This window comes from Phaenicophaeus curvirostris, chromosome 11 (genome assembly GCF_032191515.1).
Source record: "Phaenicophaeus curvirostris isolate KB17595 chromosome 11, BPBGC_Pcur_1.0, whole genome shotgun sequence".
Taxonomy (NCBI): Eukaryota; Metazoa; Chordata; class Aves; order Cuculiformes; family Cuculidae; genus Phaenicophaeus; species Phaenicophaeus curvirostris.
The window spans coordinates 19,065,416-19,087,208 of NC_091402.1; the positions used below are offsets into that span (position 1 = coordinate 19,065,416).

General features: G+C 35.4%; 1 protein-coding gene across 16 annotated transcripts in view; it reads left to right on the plus strand.

Annotated features, from left to right (window-relative positions):
* ERC2 (ELKS/RAB6-interacting/CAST family member 2) overlaps positions 1-21,793 on the plus strand; it is a 367,942-nt gene that overhangs the window by 302,615 nt on the left and 43,534 nt on the right. For 13 of the 16 annotated variants that reach the window (XM_069865911.1, XM_069865913.1, XM_069865914.1 and 10 more), the window contains one exon: positions 8,532-8,689. The exons of 1 other annotated variant lie outside the window; for it this stretch is intronic. The gene's annotated coding sequence lies outside the window, so the exon portion shown is untranslated. Of the gene's footprint in view, positions 1-8,531; positions 8,690-21,793 lie in introns of those variants that run through there. 2 more of the 16 variants (XM_069865922.1, XM_069865923.1) reach the window with 1 other exon arrangement.

A 21,793-nucleotide genomic window follows, 5' to 3' on the forward strand; every position in this document is an offset into this window, starting at 1 on the left:
AGGTTTAAAGAATTAGAAACTCTATTTTCACTATTTTTTTTTTCCAGTTTGCATGGCCACTCTGGAGAAGGAACTCAGATTTTGTTCAGAGAATAAGTGATGGATTTAATGCTTCAGTGTGTTTTAACAATAAACAAAGCAAACCAAAAAGCTTTCATATGCTCAGGTACAGAAATTAGCTACTTTTTCTTTCAGTGCACCACACTATATTTGGAAGTAATCATAGAATCACCAGGTTGGAAAAGATCTCTTGGATCATCGAGTCCAACCATGACCAATGAACACAGGTTTATTTTAAATGGTGAATATCTGTACTTTGACTGTCACTGTTAAGAGCTCAAATTTGGCTTCTGATACTGATGATCCATCATTCAAGTTGTCTCTAACTGTTGTCTTTTAATACAGAAAGTGTTGCAAGTCAACAAAATGGCTTAATTAAATGGGTGTTACAGTATAAATCAAAAGTCTCAGAGTTAGGAAGTGCCAGATTTAAAGTAGCTGGTAGAAATTTTATTTTGGTGCCCCTTCTGGTACTCACCACAGTGATTTTCAGTTATGCAGTCATTTACTGCCTTTTCTCTAACACTGCACTGCTATAGTATCCTTGTCATCTATTTTGATAAACACGTTCTTGAGTTGCATTTTGAATGGGACTGACTGTGAGAGAGACAAAGATGCCGGTCAACTTAGCCCTGTCCATTCTCTTCCTACAGTTTTTTGTGTGTGCTAACAAATTGTGTAGAACAAAAAGTAACTTTTTAACATCTACAGAATGAGGAAAATAAAATGTATAATTTTATTTTAGAGAGATATGTCAGATATATTCTATACAACTCTTTTAAAATGAAAACAACTATAAAAACCAAAGAACTTCACACAGTAAGCCTAATGCATTAGAGCAAACGACCCAAGACATCTGCAGCAAACAAAGACTTTTGAAACGGTGCCCAGTCTCTGTGCACCATCTTTTCCCACAAAGATAATAATGCTTTTTTTCATATCACAAAGAAGACGCAGAAAAGCAGTTTGTTCATTATCTGGAGATATCCAGATATGGTGATAAGCAGGACAGAGAAGCCTAGAAAGGAAATAGTGGAATAGTTTCAGGAAGACGCTTAGCAAAGGCAGCGTTTTAAAAACTGAAGTAGTATTGAAAGACACCTTCACTCTGTAAGAAATACTTAGCTTATGAACAGAATGACACTGAGATCCTAGAGTGAAAAATAATGTGTGATCATTAGTTAGAAATAACCATAATTCATAGACACTAGGGGGCAGAATTAAGGTTTCAAGGATACCTATAAACCTGGCATTTTCAACAATCTAAAGGGCTATTTATGTTCAGCCTCAAACACACTTTTAAATTTCAATATTTGAATGTTACAGAATTTTTTTTTGCAAATAATGGTCTAAGCCTGTGGAAACAAAAGCATTTAAATACACTTGGAAGAGAAATGTAATTGCTCATACATTAAAAATACGAATTTCACTAAAAGATAATGTAAATTTGTTACAGCAAAGGTCCAACACATTGTTGTTGGTGAATAAATTAGTCCAGCATTCTAAAGGAAAAACATCAAACAAATCCTTTCTTGAAAGTTAGATCTCTTTTTCTTAAATTCTGAACTGCAGAAAAATACTGCAGGTAATGGCAGCTTTTATTTCCAACCTGACCTTCCACATTCTGAAACTAATTTGCCATACTGCTTCTCAAAGTCTGCTCAAGGACTTCCTTTAGCAGAATAATGTGGTTCTTATTAAGTACATCCTATAAGACCCAGGAGGATTGCATGCAAAGGAAATAAGACGGAGACACAAATGAATTTCCATCCTCCAGTCAGATATATGATATTGATGACCAGGATGTATATGAAGGATATAGTAAAGAAGACAAAGAAAAAGAATTAAAGCAAATGTCTGACAAATTGGCTGTCTTCATACGCAAGATGACAAGTAGTCTATACAAATAAGTTGAAGAGATGTAGGCATCAAGCCAAATACTTATACAGTCAACAAGTCTCTTTGAATCACATGGTTATATGTAACCTCTCTTTTAAATAATACCTCACTTTAAATTACATCACCATAAAACACTTAAAAGCCGTGAAGTTTTACATGGAAACTGATAGTTTCTCTTAACTCCAAATGCTGTTTTTCACTGGTATTAATTTTATATTTTTACCAGAATACTGAGATATTCAGTTAAAATGGGATTTCTTTAGGAGGTTGTTTTCCTAGTTCTTAATTAAAGGCAGCAACTATAAATAATTGTGAAAATAGCAGCTTTTACTTCAAAGTCTGTTTCTTCCTTTAGTTAAAGTTTTTCTATAAGGTAAGAAAATACTTTCACATTAGGATAATGTGATGGAGAGATGCATCGGAAATGCTATAGTCTATATAATTCCTGATCTGGTTCTAGTGTGTCTTGCCTAATGTAGCTAATGTAGCTAAATATAGATTTCAGAGGTTTACAAAGCACTTGGTTGAGGAGGAAAATTTATGCTCTGTGAGACTCAGTACAAGATCAAATGAGTGAATGGACTCTGGATCTATCACTATATTTCATTTTATTCTTCAACAACAGGCTGAATTTGGATAATCAGGATTCTAGTATGATTTTCCTATTAATCTCTTTTAAACCATGAAATCTGATATTTTCACCATGACTAATCCATGAAATTTGTCAACTTTGTCTGTGATTTACACAAGCTCTATTTATAAGGCAAACTTGTTTGAGTCCTAAGGCGTGGAATATTATTTCCCAGCATGCTTTTAGTGTCTTTTTACTAATAAGTATAAACAAAATGTGCTCATTGATTGTATTATTTTTTCAAGATCAGGAGGTAAAACATGAGGAATGTTCAAAAGTTCCCCATAGCAGTGTATACAAGTCTTAAGCCATTAAGGAGAAAATAACCTATCATATCGGACTTGGTAAGAATGGTTGTGATCATAAAGTTTACCTAAAATAATTGGATAACTTGCTTGTAGATTAAAAGCATATGTGATACTTGTATGTCTTTAGGCTTTAGAATTAATTGCTGTCAGCATAAAACAGACCAAACAAAAATAGATTTGCATCAGTTCTTTACAATGGTGGTTCTGGAGGAAGCTTGAATGACAGTGAGGATAATTCTATTTTGTATTTTGGGGGTGGTGGAGGGGAATGTCTATACAACATTCACATACTGGAGTACAATTTACTATATATGGGAAAGAATAAAGATCCTTTATGTAAATGTAATAACATGCAAGTAATACCTTCAAAAGGAAAGGAAAAAAAAAGTCTCTTGTGTACAGAAAGTTAGTCTACTCCAGCTGTCCTCTCTCACTTTGTGGGGGGAAGACATTTGGGGAAAGGCCAAAACGCAGATATTCACAAAGCATCCAACTTTTAGTTCAGCATAATGTCTTAATCAGCTTTTACAGAGCTGCTCTGCTCTGTACCAAACATGCTATAAATGTGCAATACATCCGGACATGTAAATAAGTCACACTCCCTGTGGTGATGAGAACAAGATGACTACATATTTCAATAACTGCACAATGCCGCAGGTAATAGAAAAGCAGCAGCAGCATCTAGTTGTTTTTCAGCTGAGCAAGGAACTAGATCTAGAACTGCTGAGTACCATGGCTATCTTTGCATCATTTCAAATTCCCGATTGTACAGTTTTATGAAAGATCTCCAGAAATCATACATATTACCATCACAGATGGGCAGCTTGTGACAAGATCCATGGAGTGGAGTGAGCTAGAAAGAACTTGATTTTCTCTGTAATCTGGTCTTTCTCCAGAAGAAATTACCTTAAATCTATTTCCATGCCTTTCCAATTATTAAATTACATCTGCTGTATTCCCTCAGTCAATCGTGATAAGAAATGCCCATTTCATGGTCAGATAATAGATGAACTTCTGGTTATGTGCTGAGAAAGGGCTCAAGGAATACAGTCTTCAGGTGTCTTCTGCTAACGTCATGATTTCCTTACATGGTTGCCCAAGCCCTTGGCAGGGGAGTTATGTGCATTTGTGCTTCTGCTTGGCCTTTTCTCTGTCCTGCCTCCTTAATAACTGTAGCTCGTGTTCTCAAAGGCACAACTACCTCTTAAATTGATTTCTCAATGAAAACAGTTAGCTGGATAATTGATAACTGGAGAACTAATAAGCTTTAATCAAATGCCTTTGAGTTTCCAGAAAGTATAAAGCCATCCCTGATAAAGAAGTGATTTAAAAGTAGCTACTTAAACCCCCTCATATTACAATTAATCTGAGTATCAAATAAAATTAGCAGTTGGGGTGCATTTAAAAAAAAAAAAAAATAAAGGAAGACTAGGAAAGGAGGGAGTATTTCTTCCTATAAACTGCAATTCATCTATGGAACTTCTTGCTACGTGATGGTGTGAGTGAGTCCAGGGGAAGTGTGGCTTCTTCTTCAGGTTGGAATCTGTTCTTGACCTAAGAATTATTATTTATTTCAAACTTACTGAAGTAATTAGTCCACAATAATGTTTTGTGGATGACAGAAAAGAATCTGGGACAGAGATGTGAATATTTTACGTATAAGGTTTTGCACTTCTGTAGCTAAAAAGCTGTTGAATAAATTTTCCTCTTCCTGCTCATAGCATAAGATAGAAAGTAAGTGGAATCTCAGCCTTTTAAACAGTATTTTATAAATAGTGTGAGTGAAAAATAGATGTTTGGAATGGAAGTGTGGTTTTATAAAACCTCATCAAATTTAGAAATCAAAATAATCTATTAATCCTTTTTTTATTAAATGCATCTTATTTTGGTGTCTCATTAAGTCTCTTTATATATGTAACTGTTCCCCTCAGAACCTTAAAACTTAATATTGCTGTTATAATATGAAATTCATGAATTTTCAATAGGCTTACATAGATTTTGTTACTTATTCATTCTAGATATCCTGGATATTTGGGGCTAATATTTTTATGTCTATTTAGCCTAATGAAGAATTGCAGAATTGAAGCTGTGCCAAACAATGAAAGCTTTTGGCTTTATCCATTTACTGAATTGCTAAGGAAATACTCTTGTGTTTTATGTATTTACGCTCTTAAAAATGACTGTCTTAATGCTATAGAGGATTTTGTTTTACATGACTAACATGATGTGTTCATGTGAGACAAAATGCTCTCCGGTGTAAATTAGGTCTACAGAATTTACCTAAAAGTTTCTTGAGTACAAAAGTTCAACAGCAATGCCTTTTCCTAATGCATACATTTATCAGCTAAAATCTTGATTGTTTTGCCTGTATTATGTCACTCACGTCTGGAAAGAACAGCATCCTGCTGGTTGTGAAGCTGATCTCCTGCTGCTATTTAGCCACTTGTAGGATTCCGTCCCAATTCCTCTAATCCACTCTGTTTCAATAGCACCATATTTGGACTCCTTCACACATTCTTTTGCTGCTCTGGTTGGGATGCTCTGTGAGGTGAATTAGAATTTTAATGTTCCGTTCAAAACAGAAGGAACCTTTTTTTTTTAAAAAAAAATGAGAGTGTAAGGAATAATCTCCTCCATTCCCTTGGATAGAATTTCCATACATGCACTATGTTATTTTCTTTCAAACTGTTGTCCAGAAGTTTGGGGCACTGTTTCAATACGTTACTTTTACTTTATATAAATCAGATCCAATTTGAGGTTTAATGTTGTGATAAGGTCTGCTACCATCTTAAATTGTTTCTTTCCTGTTGTAACTCCTCATTCAGAGTGCAGTGCTCCTTGTTTCCATTATGTCAAAGGTTTACTGATATCTTTTTGAGCTACTTTTGCAAGTCAAGCCTAATTAAAGCAGAGGACTGAAAGGACTCCAAAAATGGCATTAGAAATGACATCAAAACCAACCAAATACCAAGGTATTTTTGCCTTACTTTCCAGAAGTCAGCAAAGATTTGCATATGTGTTTTGCCAGTAGCTATTTTCTGATCCACACAGAAGAACAGTTTTAGCAAAAACAACTTAAAGCTTGATTGGTAAACCTATATATACACTGTCTGTCACTTTACTTCACAGCTAAGCCTATTAACTTCAGTGGAACTATTTGTGGCTAAGAGAACAACTGAAAAAAACAGGATAGCAGAACGTGATCCTTTTTAATGTAGAGCTTCTAGGCTTATACTTGCTTTAAGAATTGTTCTTTAATGAATGAGATTTAGTTTACTGAAAAATAGAAATGTGGTTGAATTATGATGCTATTTTTACCCTCTGAAAAGAAAGAAGTTCCTTGGACACAATGTAATGTTGCATGAGTCTCTGTTGTACAATTTTTAAAATTTTCAATGAGTCTCTGTTGTACAATTTTTAAAATTTTCAATGCACTATCTATAACTTACCTAAATGTCTGAAGAAGATAAAGATATTATCAAGGAGAAATGTATTTTAATAATTTCATAAAATGTCTCTCACTTGTACCAAACTTCCTCCATTGGAAAATTTGGAGTGTTTTTTAGAGCATGTACTGTGTTTGTTTTAGCTGTGGCTTTCTGCAGTTCAGAGTTCCCTCAGTGTGCTGGGTTGTCATCGGCAGGAGCCACTGGTGCCAGGACATGATGAGAAACACCATCTCTTGAATGGGGCTAGGGATGCAAGAGGAAACTGGAAAAGGCAATGGCTACAGCTGTTTGATAATGTATAAATTGATATCAAGTTTTACAGCTAGAAATGGAACAGAGAAGATAATGGATAAAAGGCGAAAAAAAGGACTTCAGAAAGTGAAGGTGAAAGAGGGAGAAAGGTAGAGGAATATAGGAGAAAGCAAAGGAAACCATACTGAAGAGACTTGGGAGACATTAAAATTCATTTGTGGCCTCCTTTCTTGCTTGCACTTGGCAAGTACTGTGTATATATGATTTGTTCACAAATATGTTAACCTTCCTATCCTTAGAAACGTATAAGAAAGAAAGGTGTTTAGAGGTTTTTATCAAGGAGGTTATTTTATGGAACACAAAATGGAGAGATTTGTACGTGATCCTTCTATGCAATAGCAGCTTGAAGACTTGTAGTTCTGCTGCTCCTTCTGTTTGTACTTTAAAATTAATTGAAAGCCTTATTGTTTTGTTTAAACTGTGAAAGCCTCCAAGGTCAATGAGTGAGGTAATTGACCTGCCTGTTGTAGGATAAAAATATGTATGTTAAATTACATAATTAGTTTTAATTACATAATTATGGTGTTTAATGTGTGTGGGTCAAAGGTTACTATTACATTTAGAAGTCATGGCAAGAAACACAAAAATAAGCAACATAGTTTAATTCTGTATTTCTTTGGGTTTTAAAAAAGGGTTCCACTGTGATGTGTCCTTGACCTTGGATATTTGATGATTGTAGCAAATAATATATTGCTGTTATACTTCTTGGAATCATAGAGACACCTTTGTAAATGACTAAGTGACTTTGCCAAAGACTTCATTTAGGTTTAGAGTGCATGGAAGTTAATCAACAGTGGGAACTCAACTGACAGCAATTTAATTTGATTGGGTAAGGTAATTACATGATTACCAGGAGTGTTTATATATGGACAAGGATATTTTTATTGGGAAAAACCCTAATTACTTTCTTACTGAGAAGAGAAAAAAACAAACAAATTTGTTGTCACAGGTTAAGAGGACATCCTTCGTTCCTTGAAATAGCTTCTTTTCATAATTTAGCTACAAAATGAACTCATAATTCTTTGCAAATTTGCACTGGGATTATGTTATGAGTTCCTCTGTTTATAACCTAGAAATAATGCCATCATTAACTTGCTTTGTTTAAGAAGCTCATTGCTTACACATTAATTGCATGATAGCCTAAAGACGTCACGATGCTTGTAATTCATGATCTGTTTTACAGTGTGCAAATACTGTTGCCTAAATACAGGATGATTTCACCAAACTTAAACCTAAAGTTTCATTATACTAATGGATATTTCTGGGAAGGAGGGCATTATTTGTTTTTCCGTGATGGTAGATAAAAGATGGTGTTCCTAAATGCTGGAAGAAAAAGTCTCACTTTAGGTTCTCTGAATGGTCCTTTTGAAAATGCTCTTTCAGCCTATTGACAATGGAGGGAGTGTTGGGAGATGAATCTTCATTAACAAACATAACCTCTGTGAATACCTCCCTGAAGTGCACTACAGAGCAGAATCCCATTTGGCTAATAAATAGTGCCTTGCTCCAGAGCCTGTTTAAGTAATGGGCCAGACCTGGCCTTGGCGCCTCATATAGTTGTCTTAAGATGCTGAAAAAAGAAATCGAAACGTATAAGAATAACTTCATATCTCATCAGTAGCAACTGAACACATTCTGCCCATGGAAATGGGGTACAATCCTCTGAAGGCTGACTTCTAAGGAGTTGAAAAGTTAATGAACAAAATGTTGAGTAAGAAATACTTGTATTTTTGAGATTAAGTATATAATTATGGGAAGAAGTTCTGTGATACATTCCATGTTATAAAAATAATTTGTTCTCCCTTTTGCTAATTTCTCCCCAAATAAGTTCTTTAGAAAATATTACAATTTTGAATTGTTTTTCTAAACCAGATGATCCAGTCACTGTTGGAGGCACATAGCCACGGCAAAATCTCATGCTGTACATTGATCACCTGTCCAACCTTTGCCTAGAGTGTGATCCCCAGTTCCTTCAAGAGATCCATCTTTACCTGTCTATAAAGAAGAAGAGGAGGAGGGAGACATCTGGGATATTCGAGTATCAAAGTTTAACACCAGAGCAGGTTGAATCTCAATTTATATTATTCTCTCTATATGTTGCTAGTATTAACTTGCATATTTGGCTGGAGATTTTTTTTCAGTAATTCTATATTGTGCTCTGAAGTTTTACTGCATTAAAGCATTTTTGTTTAGACCCCTCACTTACAGAAACTACGCATGCATTTTTCATAGTTCAGTGGTGTGAAACTGAATCTGAAGTCATCCTACTTAGGACATTAGCTCATATTGAGCGTGCCTGGCAGTCTGTACCTGTGTCTTCTAGGTGTGCTGACCATGAAGACCAAAATGGCTTATTTAAAACCGTTCTGTACTGTAGTTGTACCGTTCTGTATTTAGCACATGAAACTAAATCCACTTCCCCAGCAAGTACGCTCATTTTCATTCACTTGCTTCAGGCAAATTAAACTTGCTTCTTACCCTTCCTCTTCCATTTCCAAGAGGACTTTGATATCCACAAACCAGATGAGGTTTCACTTACTGTCCTAAGGACTGCCCCTTTAGGAGTCTAGCACAGCCCCCCTACAATCCTGGAAGATCTCCAACTTGTTCTTTGAGCAAAACGTGAACCTCTGACCTCCTGGGCCTCCGGCAAGAGTGCTGCCTACTGAGCCACCAATACCCAGGCCATCAATAAGTTTTAAATGCCAGTTGCAGACTTCACAGAGATAATGACTTCAGTGTGTAAAGGTTTTGTTGCGGAGGCTGCAGTCTCACATATGGCGTGACAGAGTAAATATGCTAAAGCCATAGAGAGCTGTTGCATAACTTGCCTTGATATAACAGTTTTTGTAATACGTTTCAAGGCATGGAATATTATTTAAAGGGACCCTGTTATGTAGGCTTAGGCCCAAAATGAAGCTATTATAAAAAGAATGTTTAGCAAAAACAGAAATATGTCCATGAAATTGTTGGAGTGGGAATTTCAGGGTAAAGTTGCTTGGATTTAAACTGTCGCCTGCATGACATGGCACTGTTGTGCTAGGGAATGAGAAACAGCAAATGAAAATACTATTAAGTGAGAATCAGAAACTCAAACTAAGCAGAATTAAGATATGAGAAGTCTATTACTGTTGTTATAACTTCTTAAAAGTCTTACCACATCCTGAGAAAGATGAGATGGAAAAATAAATTCCAATTTAGTAATTCAAAGCAGTGTTACTGACACAGGTATATAAATGTATTTGCATTTTAATATTATGTTTAACCTACTTTGAAGTACATTCTTGTATTTTATGCACTTGTAAAGCAAAATTAATATGAAATAAGCTTTAGGGATTTGACACATTTCAGTTTTATTGATGTTTTCTATTTAAAATTTAGCGTTAAAAGCGTGCAAAAGAGATGTTGATGTCTGCAATATTTAAATTGATAAATGTGCTTACACAAAACGTTATTTATAAACTTGGATCAAGAATGAAAACATAGATTCAAGCTAGGGCTTACATTATGGAAAGGCTATTAGATAAATTGCACGAACCTTTTGTGGAGCAACGGCCCGGAACCCAGGATTCCTTTTCCCAGCTGAGTGCCCAAATCACTAGGCTACAGACTCTTGCTCCCTCTTGTGTTCTTTCTCTGGCCCAATGAATCTTGAATTATTTTCACTGTAATAAGATAACTTCAACAGGAGAGCTTTAATGTATCTTTATCCCTGTTCCAGCATTTTATGCAGCCTGTAGCCTGCTGGTTAGAACATTCTGCTAAAAGATGTTTCTTTGTGTCCTAGATAGAAGAAGGAATCGAACCTGGGGATTTTGCTTCTGGAATGAGTGGCCCTGCTGCTAGGCTAGGAATGACTGCTGTTCGTGTGCCATTGTAGAAAGAAATAGCACCTGAAGAATTTTGTAGGGAACCCACTGAGTTGGAGTTTATTAGGCTGGCTTTGAGAAAGCCTGTTAGATCAGACTTGTCAGATCATCTGTGCAGTCATGGGCTTCATTGCTAGATCCCGTTAGGCTTAGACATAAGCTGAGCAATGAGCCGTTCAGCCCTCGCTGGGTAGGTAAACGCTGGTCATGCACAGAGATGCAGCTCCTGTGTCTGCCCTATCTTATCGTAGAAAACTGTGCTGTTGTCAAGAAACAGATATTTCTAGGATGGGATAGGGGCCTTAAGGATCACTGTTTCCACTGGAGGTGCCTAAATTCTGCTTGTGTCCCGTTTATTTTACTTTAACACTTCCTTTGAATGTAGAACTTTTTATGAACCTGTTTTTCAAACGTTAACTTTAAAAGAGTGTGTTATGATTAAATGAGATGGTAGGAAGAATTTGTGGTTCAAAAGTGCCTTGACAGGTATGAAACTTAGAAAAATACTGTTTTGAAGCTTTAAAAAGTGAAATAATTTTAAATGGTTTAATGCTTTTCAGGCAGTTCTATAGAGCAGTGTGTATTAGATCTGAACTCAGGAATAGCCAACCAAATAAGCTGCATCATAGTTATAAAACAAAAGTGTCAAAATTTCTGACTGAATTCCTGGGCTGTATTTTTTTTTCAACATGTATGTGTTTATTAAGTCCTGCAGTGCAGGTCCTTATTCATGCAAATGCATTTATCTGCTTCAGGGGAATTATTCTGGTAAGTCAATGTCTAAGATCAAGTAGGATGACTCTGGTTTTCTTTTTAATAGAAATGCTAATTTTGAAAATGGCATCTATGAATTATTTTTAGTTTGCAGAGCTATAGACAGCATAGTGTTAGAACTGTGGACTTCCTTGGCAGTTCTTTCATTATTGTTCCTACCTGTTTAAAACACTAGAGGAATAATGTGATTTGTTTCACATTACTTTTCTGGCAGTAGATGTATCGCCTTGATTGGTATCGAAATATATTGCGTTGTGAATGGCTGCTGCTTTGTAATATGGTAAACTGGGGGGCGGTGGGGTGGGGAATAGAAACTTAGATTCATTATAAGCTGTTGGTTTAAAGACAAGTCGTCTTCTGCTTTGCTACTGCCTATTTTCATTGCAGTGGAGCTTTTCGTATAGTAGTATAGCAGTCAACACAAGTAGAAAGGATGCAATGCATATCCTGGTTATAGTCTGAGTAGATTTATGTGCAGTTCATTTGGCAGCATTGATGTTTCCCCGTACTGGACTTCCACTGTCTCGTAATCTGTCTTTAGAAGGGCTACCATTTGCAATTTAATGCTCTCTCTTCTTTCATGGTGAATAGCGGTTAAATTGGTAAAGATTGTAAATCAACATCATATTCATGGTTTTGTGTGCATGGGGAGCTGCTTAGCACAGTGTTGACTTGATTGCTCTAGAGAAGTGGGTGTTTGTTAGTATATGAAAGTGGGAAATCAATGGGTACTTAGATACCAGTGTTATGCATTTGGGATAAATTGCTAAAAAAACCTACTATAACAACTCACATAATAACTGAGATGGATAAAAAGGACTGAAAGAAAACTGGAATTGAGTAGAAGAGTAGAGAAGGCAAAAACGTTTGTACAGAAGGGAAAATTTTTAAAAGCTTTGACTTGATAGAATGGTAAATTTTGGAGATGAATAGAGATCTTTGAGGATGAATAATTTTTATAAAACTATAGATAAACTATATTACATTATACTGGTTGATTTGAATCGATATGCTTTGGGAAGCCCTACATGAAGCAGTTGTAATAGTTAAAAGTTGTGATCAATAAGCATCTTGATACAGTCAGGTAACACTCAAATGTAAGACAAGCTGTAAAAATGAAAAACACCATTAAAATCACATGAAATTTAGTATTTAATTTGGAAACGCATACTTTGAAAACTACAGATAGGAAAGATAAAAAGAAATCACAGTGAAGGTGACTCGTATGTTAGTTAAAGCTCAGATTAAATTCTTTATCCTGCCAGGTATAAAAATCGTCAACTACATTATCACTTAGCAAAAAAAAAAACCCAATATGAATGGAGTTGTGTTTTCCCTTGATCAATTTGAAATGAAAACAGTTTCCATTCTATTGCATATGTTGTTATTTTTGTATATGAGAGGTTTGTTGATGGATGAATAGTAGCTGGGGATATATTGTTTTTTTTTTTTTACTTATTTATTTCGCTTGACATCTTGAATAGGAAAAAATTGCATGGCCTGGTCTCAGTGTCCCCTCTTTAGTGTTGTCACAAACTGAAAAAAGACTGTTCACAAATGTCCGAAACTTATTTGCATTTGCTCTTGGAAATACTAAAGCTGCTAGGGAATTTTTCAAGTTTTTTGACAGAAATTAGTGCTTTATGGAACCTGAACCCTCTCTCATATCAAGGGTAGTTTAAAGAAACTTCCTTTAGGAAGCTTTAATTTCAAATAGCAAATAACTAATTTATTGAAAATGGAACTGCTCAACAAAATAAACCTTGAGAGAAATCTGCATTACAATACCCAGAGCTTAATCGTTAGGGCATTATCCTTTAAGACATTCGACTTTGGTTCAATTTCCCTTTCTGAATCCAGCTGAATAGAGACTTAAACCCCGCTGAATATCTAATGCATCCAAGGCAACTGTCATTACCACTGGACTATTGTCTGTAATAGCTTGGGTATCTCTGCTTTTGTGGAAATTGTGAAAGGATTTGTCCTAATACTAACAAGACCTTTCTGAAATCTTGAGAATTCTTATAGGCTAGGAAAGAACCTTTGTGCTTAGCTTTGTTCATAACCCCCAGGCTCTGAAGGAATGCCTGTAATAATCATTATATATTAATACCAGACAACAGTTATTAATCTGGACTGTAAACTAAATCTCAATCTCAGACTCTATACAGAGCTGTCTTTCCATGCCTCTGGTTATTCCTGTCAGCTATCTCAGGTTTTTCTCTGTTTTTCCTATATCCACTCTTATAACAGTTCAACCCAAATCTGCCTAGTAGTGTAGCAACAAGGACTTTAGTCACATTTTTCAATATAGTTTTCTATTTCTATGTTTGCACCTTGTACTTTATAATGACAAGTTGAACTCTGGTGATCACTGTTGATGATGCTTCTAGACGAAATGTGCACTTACTAAAAAAAAAAATCAAAAACCTGTTGTAAGTAATTTGATTGTGGTTGGGATGTTGTGTAGGGATATGCAGTCAGTGATGGATTCCATGAAGCTCCAGGAACTGGGATTGTTTCGTGCCCTGTCAGTGTGTAGGTATTCTTCCGAGATTACCAAAAGGGATCAGTTACCTTGGTAATGTGTCCACCAATATTTATTGTGTCTATTTCTTTACACAGGCTAACAAACATTCATCATGTGGGAATGTTGGTCATGATCTACTTGAGCTGAATTTAAATTGATGACCTAAAGGTTAAAGTCTCTGTATCCTATTACCTCTCCCTTGGGTTGTCCAGTCTGCCTGCAACTGGGTTTAACACCATTTTTAGGTTATCAGTGTCTTTGGAGGGCGAACAGTCTGTAGAAGTGTTGATCTGACAAATACCATTGATGTCCTTCTTTGGGTTTGTTTTTTTTAAAAAAAAAAATATTTCAATATCACTTTTGTGTCTCATCAGTACTTGATGAAGAAGGTTCTGAACAAGTATTCAGATGCTGGACTAATAACTTAACCAGCATGTTAGATAGCTTTAATCCAGTCATATGGGAACATAATGCAGTGTAGCAGTGCAGTGAAACATGAAACTATGAGAACAGCTGAATAAATTTAAACACATTTTTGAACATTCTAACCTTTGTCATAAAAATGTGATAATATAGAAGAAAAACTAATAACACTTTCTTTTTGGTTTTGCTATTCTGTACAGTAGTTGAGAAGTCTTAACATTTCTTGTGGTTGCTGACTTTAAAGAAGTAGTGACAATTTCTAAGACTACTTTTTGCCCCATATGAAGTCTATTCTTTCTCACTCATTAAGGAATGAATCTGGTTTCTGTTTTATTCAATATTGTATATACGTCTCACCCATAAATATTTAAACTAAGTAAATATAGAATCTTAAACATGGAATATGCTTTCATTCTAAACTGGTTGCTGGGGGGGAAGGTAAAACTATTTTATTCAAGACCAGTGGTCCCTTTGGAAAAGTGAAAAAAGAAAAAGTCTTTCCCTAAATGTTGGATAGGCTTGTGCTTGCTGTGAAGCAGCAAACTTTTTACCAGATTATACCTATATTGTTATATTTATATGTATAAAGTTCAGACTATAAGGGATCTATGGGAAAGTGTTTGCAGATAGTCACTTCACAAACACATGGCTACTATTCAGCCCCTATATCTGAGGCTAATTTAATTCTCTTTCTCCATTCAAAGTGCCCCACTCCTGCCTACAAATGCAGAACAGATTCCCTGGTAATTTTCTTTCTTGGAAGTACCGTCTCTTTATTTCTAACTGGGAATAGCATGGAATGGAAATACATTTACGACTCTGCTTAAAAACCAACACCAAATATAATAAAAGCAAGGATAGTCTTAAAGATAGTTGCATAACAAATTGATGCAGAAATATGAAACATATTGAAAAGCAGACAAGTCCAGAAATATTCTCTTTAGTAAACTGATTTTTGGAAGCAGCGTAATATGGCACACCTAGAGTATTGCATTAATTAATTTTGGCTTTATTGCCAGTTGAAACTGGTAATGCAAATTCATGGTTTTATTTTGATGCATGCAAGTAAAGTTCAATATGTGTCTAGGTACAGAGAAGGCCTAGATCCTATTCTTAAGATAGAATTAAGAGAGCTGTAAGACTAAAGTTTTATTAAAATGCATACAATGAATAGTGGGCGTTTGTGCTTTACAATATTATGTCTGTGTGGCTCTCTAATGTATATTCCTCACTCTCCTTCTATATATATTTATTGTAAACTCTGAAATGCTGAGGGATACTGAAGGTTGCATCCCAAGGCACACAGTCCTGATGAGGCTTTCTTAAAAAAAAACAATCTCTTTGTTATGTTTCAGAGTCTGTAGCATCTGTAGGTAGCTAATGCGTTGGACCTGCCCCTTGAGTAACATCTGGATCCTTTTGTGGGTAATACATTGTTGAAACATAAAATAAGCTTTGATTATGAAAGGTGTCTTCTATAAACAGAGACAGTTACAAATATAGTATCTTGTGTTTACAAGGCATGATCAGACTAAACCTCAAAACAGAAATGAAAAGTAGGTAATATTTTATCATGCATTAGAGTTGTAATCAATATGAATCTCTGTTGTTGAATTTGATGAGGTCAGAGAAATAACTTTAAAGGACATGTTCATGGAAATCAGTGCAAAAGCATTATTAATTTATAAAAGAAAAATTGAGATATGTGAGGTTTGCCCTCTGATTAGACATGGTATAGAGCTTTTTGGGGTAGAGGTTTTTTTTAAACAGCTTGTTTTGGAGCTACCCTGTAATTTACAGTAATAAATCCTAAATTCAAAGATGATTTCTTAGGATTGTGGCATTGTTCTTCTGTGCACACTGACAGGTACAGGGAGAACAAAACCTCTCTTTGGTCTTAGATCAATACTGTAATGAAAATACGTGTACTTGTGTATGTTACCACAGCTCCCATAGAAGCATCATTCACCCATTGATTTTTTTTCTTGCACTCTGATTATCTCTATTGGCCCACAAGTGCAGTCAGCATTGGTACGGAGCCTTCAACATGGAAAATCAAGGCAGATGGAAAGTGTACTATCATGTCTCCCTGTGCTTTTAGTTCCATCTTTTTCAAAATGTCCTGAATTTTTCTACTTTAGATATGCAATTATTCTAAGTACTTCCATTTACTAAATTTGTTAAGTAAATATAGACCTCTGAGCGCCAAGTACCATTTTCATATGAACATAAGCTCTCTTTCTCTTTGTGGGCATCTTAGTTCTGCTGTGCAGAATGAAACGTAGTCCCTTTGTCTGTAGCTGTAATATACTTCATTAGTTTCCAGAAGACAATAACTTGCTTTATTCCCATTTTATAAGGATTAATTATGCTCAGAAAAAGCACTCAAATAGAAAACAAGAAAGGAAACCAGATGTTGCAGAGTTATTTAACTAGCATTATTTGCAGACAAATATTTAAGCTATGTGATTTAAATTTTTTTGTGGAACCTTTGGAAACTGGCTACTGAGTGAATAAGCCATCCAAAGTATATATGAAAATATATTTTACTTGATAGTATCATTCTTTTACCTAACCATCACAGGCAAATATCATTCCTTGTCCAAAAAATTGCAAAAGTATTTGATTAGAAGAGGAACAATCCCCAGGGCATATTGTGTATAGAGTCATAATTCATAAGTAGGCTTTTGTTGCATATGGCACGGTAGCACATTCCAACAGCTTCAGTTTTCTGTGTGCTAATGACATGGTATAGTAATAAAACTGTGCAAATTTGGTCTCCTTATAGATGCAGAATCTAAATTCATGAATGTTTAGAACAAGCAGATTAATTCATCATCTGAGCACAAATATTTAAATGTGTTTCAATGAGAACAAGCCTCACTTCTGGAAATGGCATTCTGCAAAACAGACGTGTAATTTCTCTTATAGCGATGGTTTGTATCACAGTTAAAGGCATGTTTAAAAGTTATGATGTGTTCCTAAAACTGTTTCTATCTATTTTAACTAATTTTCATAACATATAGTACCTGTGAGATTTGTAAGACGTAGTTCTAGAGTATAGGAGCTTAGTGTTCTAAGCATTACTTGACGAGCAAGAATATCAGCTTCTATTGTCCCTTTCATCATTTCTACATTCTTGACATCTCAGAAATCCTGAACTGTGGTATCTATCCAAATTTGTCTTGAACACCTAAAACTTGATAACTACTGCTGTCAGAGACAACGTGCCTCATGCACGTCGCAAATATTGCAATATTACAGCTGCTAATATCTCAGCACTTGTATGGATATGCCTGATATTCAGCTTTGGTTACCTAATTCGAGGAAGCACCTTATCCTTGCTTTGCCAGATTTGCTCTTTTAACATTTTTCAGCCAACGTTTCACTGTCTCCTATCTTAAAGCCTCTTCTTTCTTTTCTGTGGTCTTTCTGCTATCTTCTCCTTTCCAGCTTCAATATTCTTAATAGGCATTCAGCTTCATTTGATTTACTTTCCAGCCTATCTCCAGTCTCGTTTCCCTTCTTTCCTCTTCACTCATTAGTAACCTGCAGGCTCTTCAAACTCTTTTTTTCCAAACGTTCCCAGGCTGCATCACCTGTCTCCTGCCTCTTCAGCTTCTTCCTACTGTTCTCTAGTGGCACTGAAGTTTTGTAACAGTTGTTTTACAGGTTTTTGTCACTGTTCTGGCCTTACAATTTCCTGTTATTTGGTCCATGTGAGTGCTCAACCTGATGGACTTTGCACTGAGCATAGTCAGAGAAAAAGAAAGTATGTAGCTTCTGTCATCAGAGATGATAATAATCTGCTCCTCTTTTCATAATACCGTTTCCTGTTTATGGGAACCCATTATTGCTGACAGTTTAATGCAAAGAGGCATCATTCTTAAATGTACATTCATCTTAAGAAGTTTGTGCTTTTTTTTTTTATTATATGCAGGAATTATTTGCTTTATGTAACTACTTCCCTTGTCTAAATGTAACTTGCAGAAAGTGATGATAAATGTTAAAAGGTTCTTGTAAAACTGTTAAATTGTCAGTTTCAAAACTTAGTAAAACATTGATGTTTTCATTAGATCCCAGCGCTAAGGAATGTCCGGCTTTCATCGTAACAGCGTTGTTTAGTTCTATGTAAGTCCAAAGTACTCTGCCCTTGGGAAATATCTTACTGTCACCCACTCCTAAATTGAAAATTATTTGTTCAGCCAAAGGTTTTGGGTTTTTTTAAAGAAAGGGATCTTTTTTTTTCCTTGCTTTAACAGACATCTTTGATGTGGGACAGGATCCCTTCAATGTAAAATAAATCAAAGCTAGAGATGCTATTAAAGAACTCTTTAGTTTAAATATATCCAGTTCTAGGTAACCAAAAACTGTTCCTTCCTGCCCTTATTCTCTCTTTCTCTATTAAACAGATGTGTAGATTTTCAGACAAGAGGTTCTATTGGCTACGTCAAGAGCTTCTAATCACTATCACTTCATTGACGAATGAAAATGTGGTGTTAGGTAAACTTATTTAGAGCACATTCTCAGTATAAATATCTAAAAGCATTTTTCTTGAATACGAAAGGTACAGCAATGAAAGACAGTAAGTTAATGCCAGTCAGCATAAAATAGAATTAAAATGCTGGATGTTTCCTTTCTCACCTAAAAAATGAACAGAATCAATTTAACTTGTAATGTCAGAAAGTCCTTAAAATTATATAGCACAAATAGAGAATTACTTTAATTATGTCTATATAAGAACTGTTGACACAATCACCACGCTGCCTTTGGTGAATGCCTAAACAGCAACTTATTTTTTTTAATAAAGCCCTGTTTATCTTTAAGAGGGATACAGATGTAGGGCCAAATCAGATTTTGCTTGAGAGGAATGAAGGAATGCATAAATAAATGCATTAGTACCTAGTCAAAGCATATTGTTTTGAATTCTGTCAGGCTTTTTTAAAATAATATTTGTGAATATCAGCAAGTAAGTTCTTCCAGTAGATATGGTTCTTCAGGATGAAAAAGAAGCGTGAGGCAGATATTATAGAACTAGAAAAAAACTTTGAAAAGAACCAGATACAGGAAGGAGGAAACAGATCTTAAGGTGTTTTACATTTATTTTCCTAGCCCTTGTACAACCAATCAACCCCAAAACAAAAACCCAACGGAAAGCTCATGGAAGCTGGAGATGTATTGCATCTCTGAAAACCTTACAAAATACATCTCGAAACAAAAAAAAAGAATATGTGCAGGTGGTTTTTAATATCTCGGAATATTTTGTCCAGGAACCTATGGAAAAATAAGACTTGATGTCTTATCCAAGTCATTCTCATCAGCAGACAACAAGCTGCTACATAGTACAATATATTCATGTCCTCATCAGCTCCATTGAAATAAAAAGCTTCCAAGCTCTCGCTGTTAAATCTGGCCTCGTGAATACATTTCTGGAATGTCATAAATGACATTACATCTAGCTTTGAATCTCCTTGGTATCTCCTGTATTTGTGCATACTGTCTCCAGACCTGCTCCCTTGTGGCAGTCTGATTAAGAATGCCACCTGCATGATATGACTATTCTAATCCTGGCCTCAAAGTCTGCACAGAGGAATTTCTTAAATACATACCCTTTACATAGAAGACAGGTGCAAAAATTGCAGATAGATGGAGGAAAATGCTTCTGTGCTGTTCCTTTCTTTCCTTTCATCAGCGTGCCTCAAAGTTATTTGGTCTCTGAGTTTTTCCAAGGGTACAGTCCTCTTATTCTTCCGTCTGCATTTTATTCTTCTGTTCTGATGGAGGTATTTCCACTTAGCTAGGGAACATTGATCTTTTTAGAAACAGCCTGTAACACTTTTTCTGTATCTCTTTTCCCGATTTTTTTCACTTCTGATGCTGTAAGTTATTAACTGCTTAGTCTTTTTAAAATGAGAAATAATTCTGTTGACAACATACGCTGTCCTTCAGGAATAGGGATATGCCATTATCTGTGGCCTTTTGATGCAGCATCAGACATCTAAACATTAAGCATCTTTCTGATATTAGAAAAATGCCAATTAAAGAGATGGTGATTGAGGAAGGCCTAATTAACAGAGGTCTAAACGTGGAACTAAGAGGTACTATAGTTTTATCATTCTGTCTTCCCTCCCATTCAGATTGTAGACACAGACATGAAACCTTAATTGTCACAAGGTGCAAAGTGATCTACTGAGCAAGTTGTGTGTCTAGGCTAAGAATATCTGTGGATTTGACAGCCACAGCATAACTTAATACTCTAATTCTGGGCAAAGATGAAGAACATTCTTACTTGCCTAGTTACTAGAGCTGCTGTGAAATGATGTCTTCATGTCTTTTAACATGAAATGAAAGGAAAAATCCTACTTAAAGGATTTTTTGCCATAGTCTTGATCAATTATTTGGTAGTTTTACAAAGATAAGAAAGTAGGGAAAAAAAAAAAGTCGATTACTTTATCCCAAGTTCAAAATACTGTTCAGATAATTAACAAGTAAGTAGTACTTGGGTGTTGCTTTTCATATAGTGAATTGGTAAAGTGGAGGGGAAGGAGGAGAATAATGAACAATACTAAAATGTGCATGACAGCTATTTCTGTTAGTACTATGGACTTTGCTTACAAAAGTGGAAGATCTCAAATGATTGTTTGCTAGGTTGCCTTTTATAAAAAGCCCACTTATGGACCAGGAGGTCATTGCATTAGGTACTATATGTATGTGTGGGTTTATATATAGATTTATGATCCTGATAGTGAAAAAGAATGGTTTTCTATGGTTTCTCTATTTGTATGTCTTAAGCACATATGATTTGTATCTGTGTGTGTGTGTGTGTGTGTTTACACACGCATGTTCATTTTATGTATACATGCCTATCGAGCAAGCTGAGACAACGCTATTCAAAGAGCCGTCTAAACTTGTTTCTAGGTTCCAATCCTGCTTATAGCCTTTGGGCATTATTTTAATGTAAATAACAAATAGAGGGGGGAGGAATTTCTTCACTACCATTAGTTATTTAGCAGCGTTTTCCACACTGCTTTAGTAATCTAGTAAATTTATTTCCATAATGGACAGCACTGGACAAGCAGTAGCTGTTGTGTCAGCTGTCTGGGTGACAACGATTGGTTTATTGGATCATTAGAAGCCTAATCCAAACCTTTCCCTGTATTGATTTGTGTGGCATATTCAAATTTCTTAATATTTAATTTCTTTTTTTCCCTAGCTGGTATTTATTTACTTTTTTATTTATCTATATCTCTCTCTCTTTTTCTGTTTGTGCTTTCTCTTATTTATGCAAGTCAGAACTTCAGCACCTCCCCTTACCCTTGCAGTGAGAGATTTAGTATTCCTATAGCAAATGTGCAGTCCGTTTTCTACATATACACCTACATAGGAAATTCTGTGATCACAGAAGCCTTGCGTCTTCTACACAAGGTTTTACTCATCACAACCTGACTATAAAATCAAGCTTTAAATGCATCAAGCTATAAAATCAAGCTACTATTTGAATCTTATAATAGTGTCTAAGGCGTATGAAAAGATATATC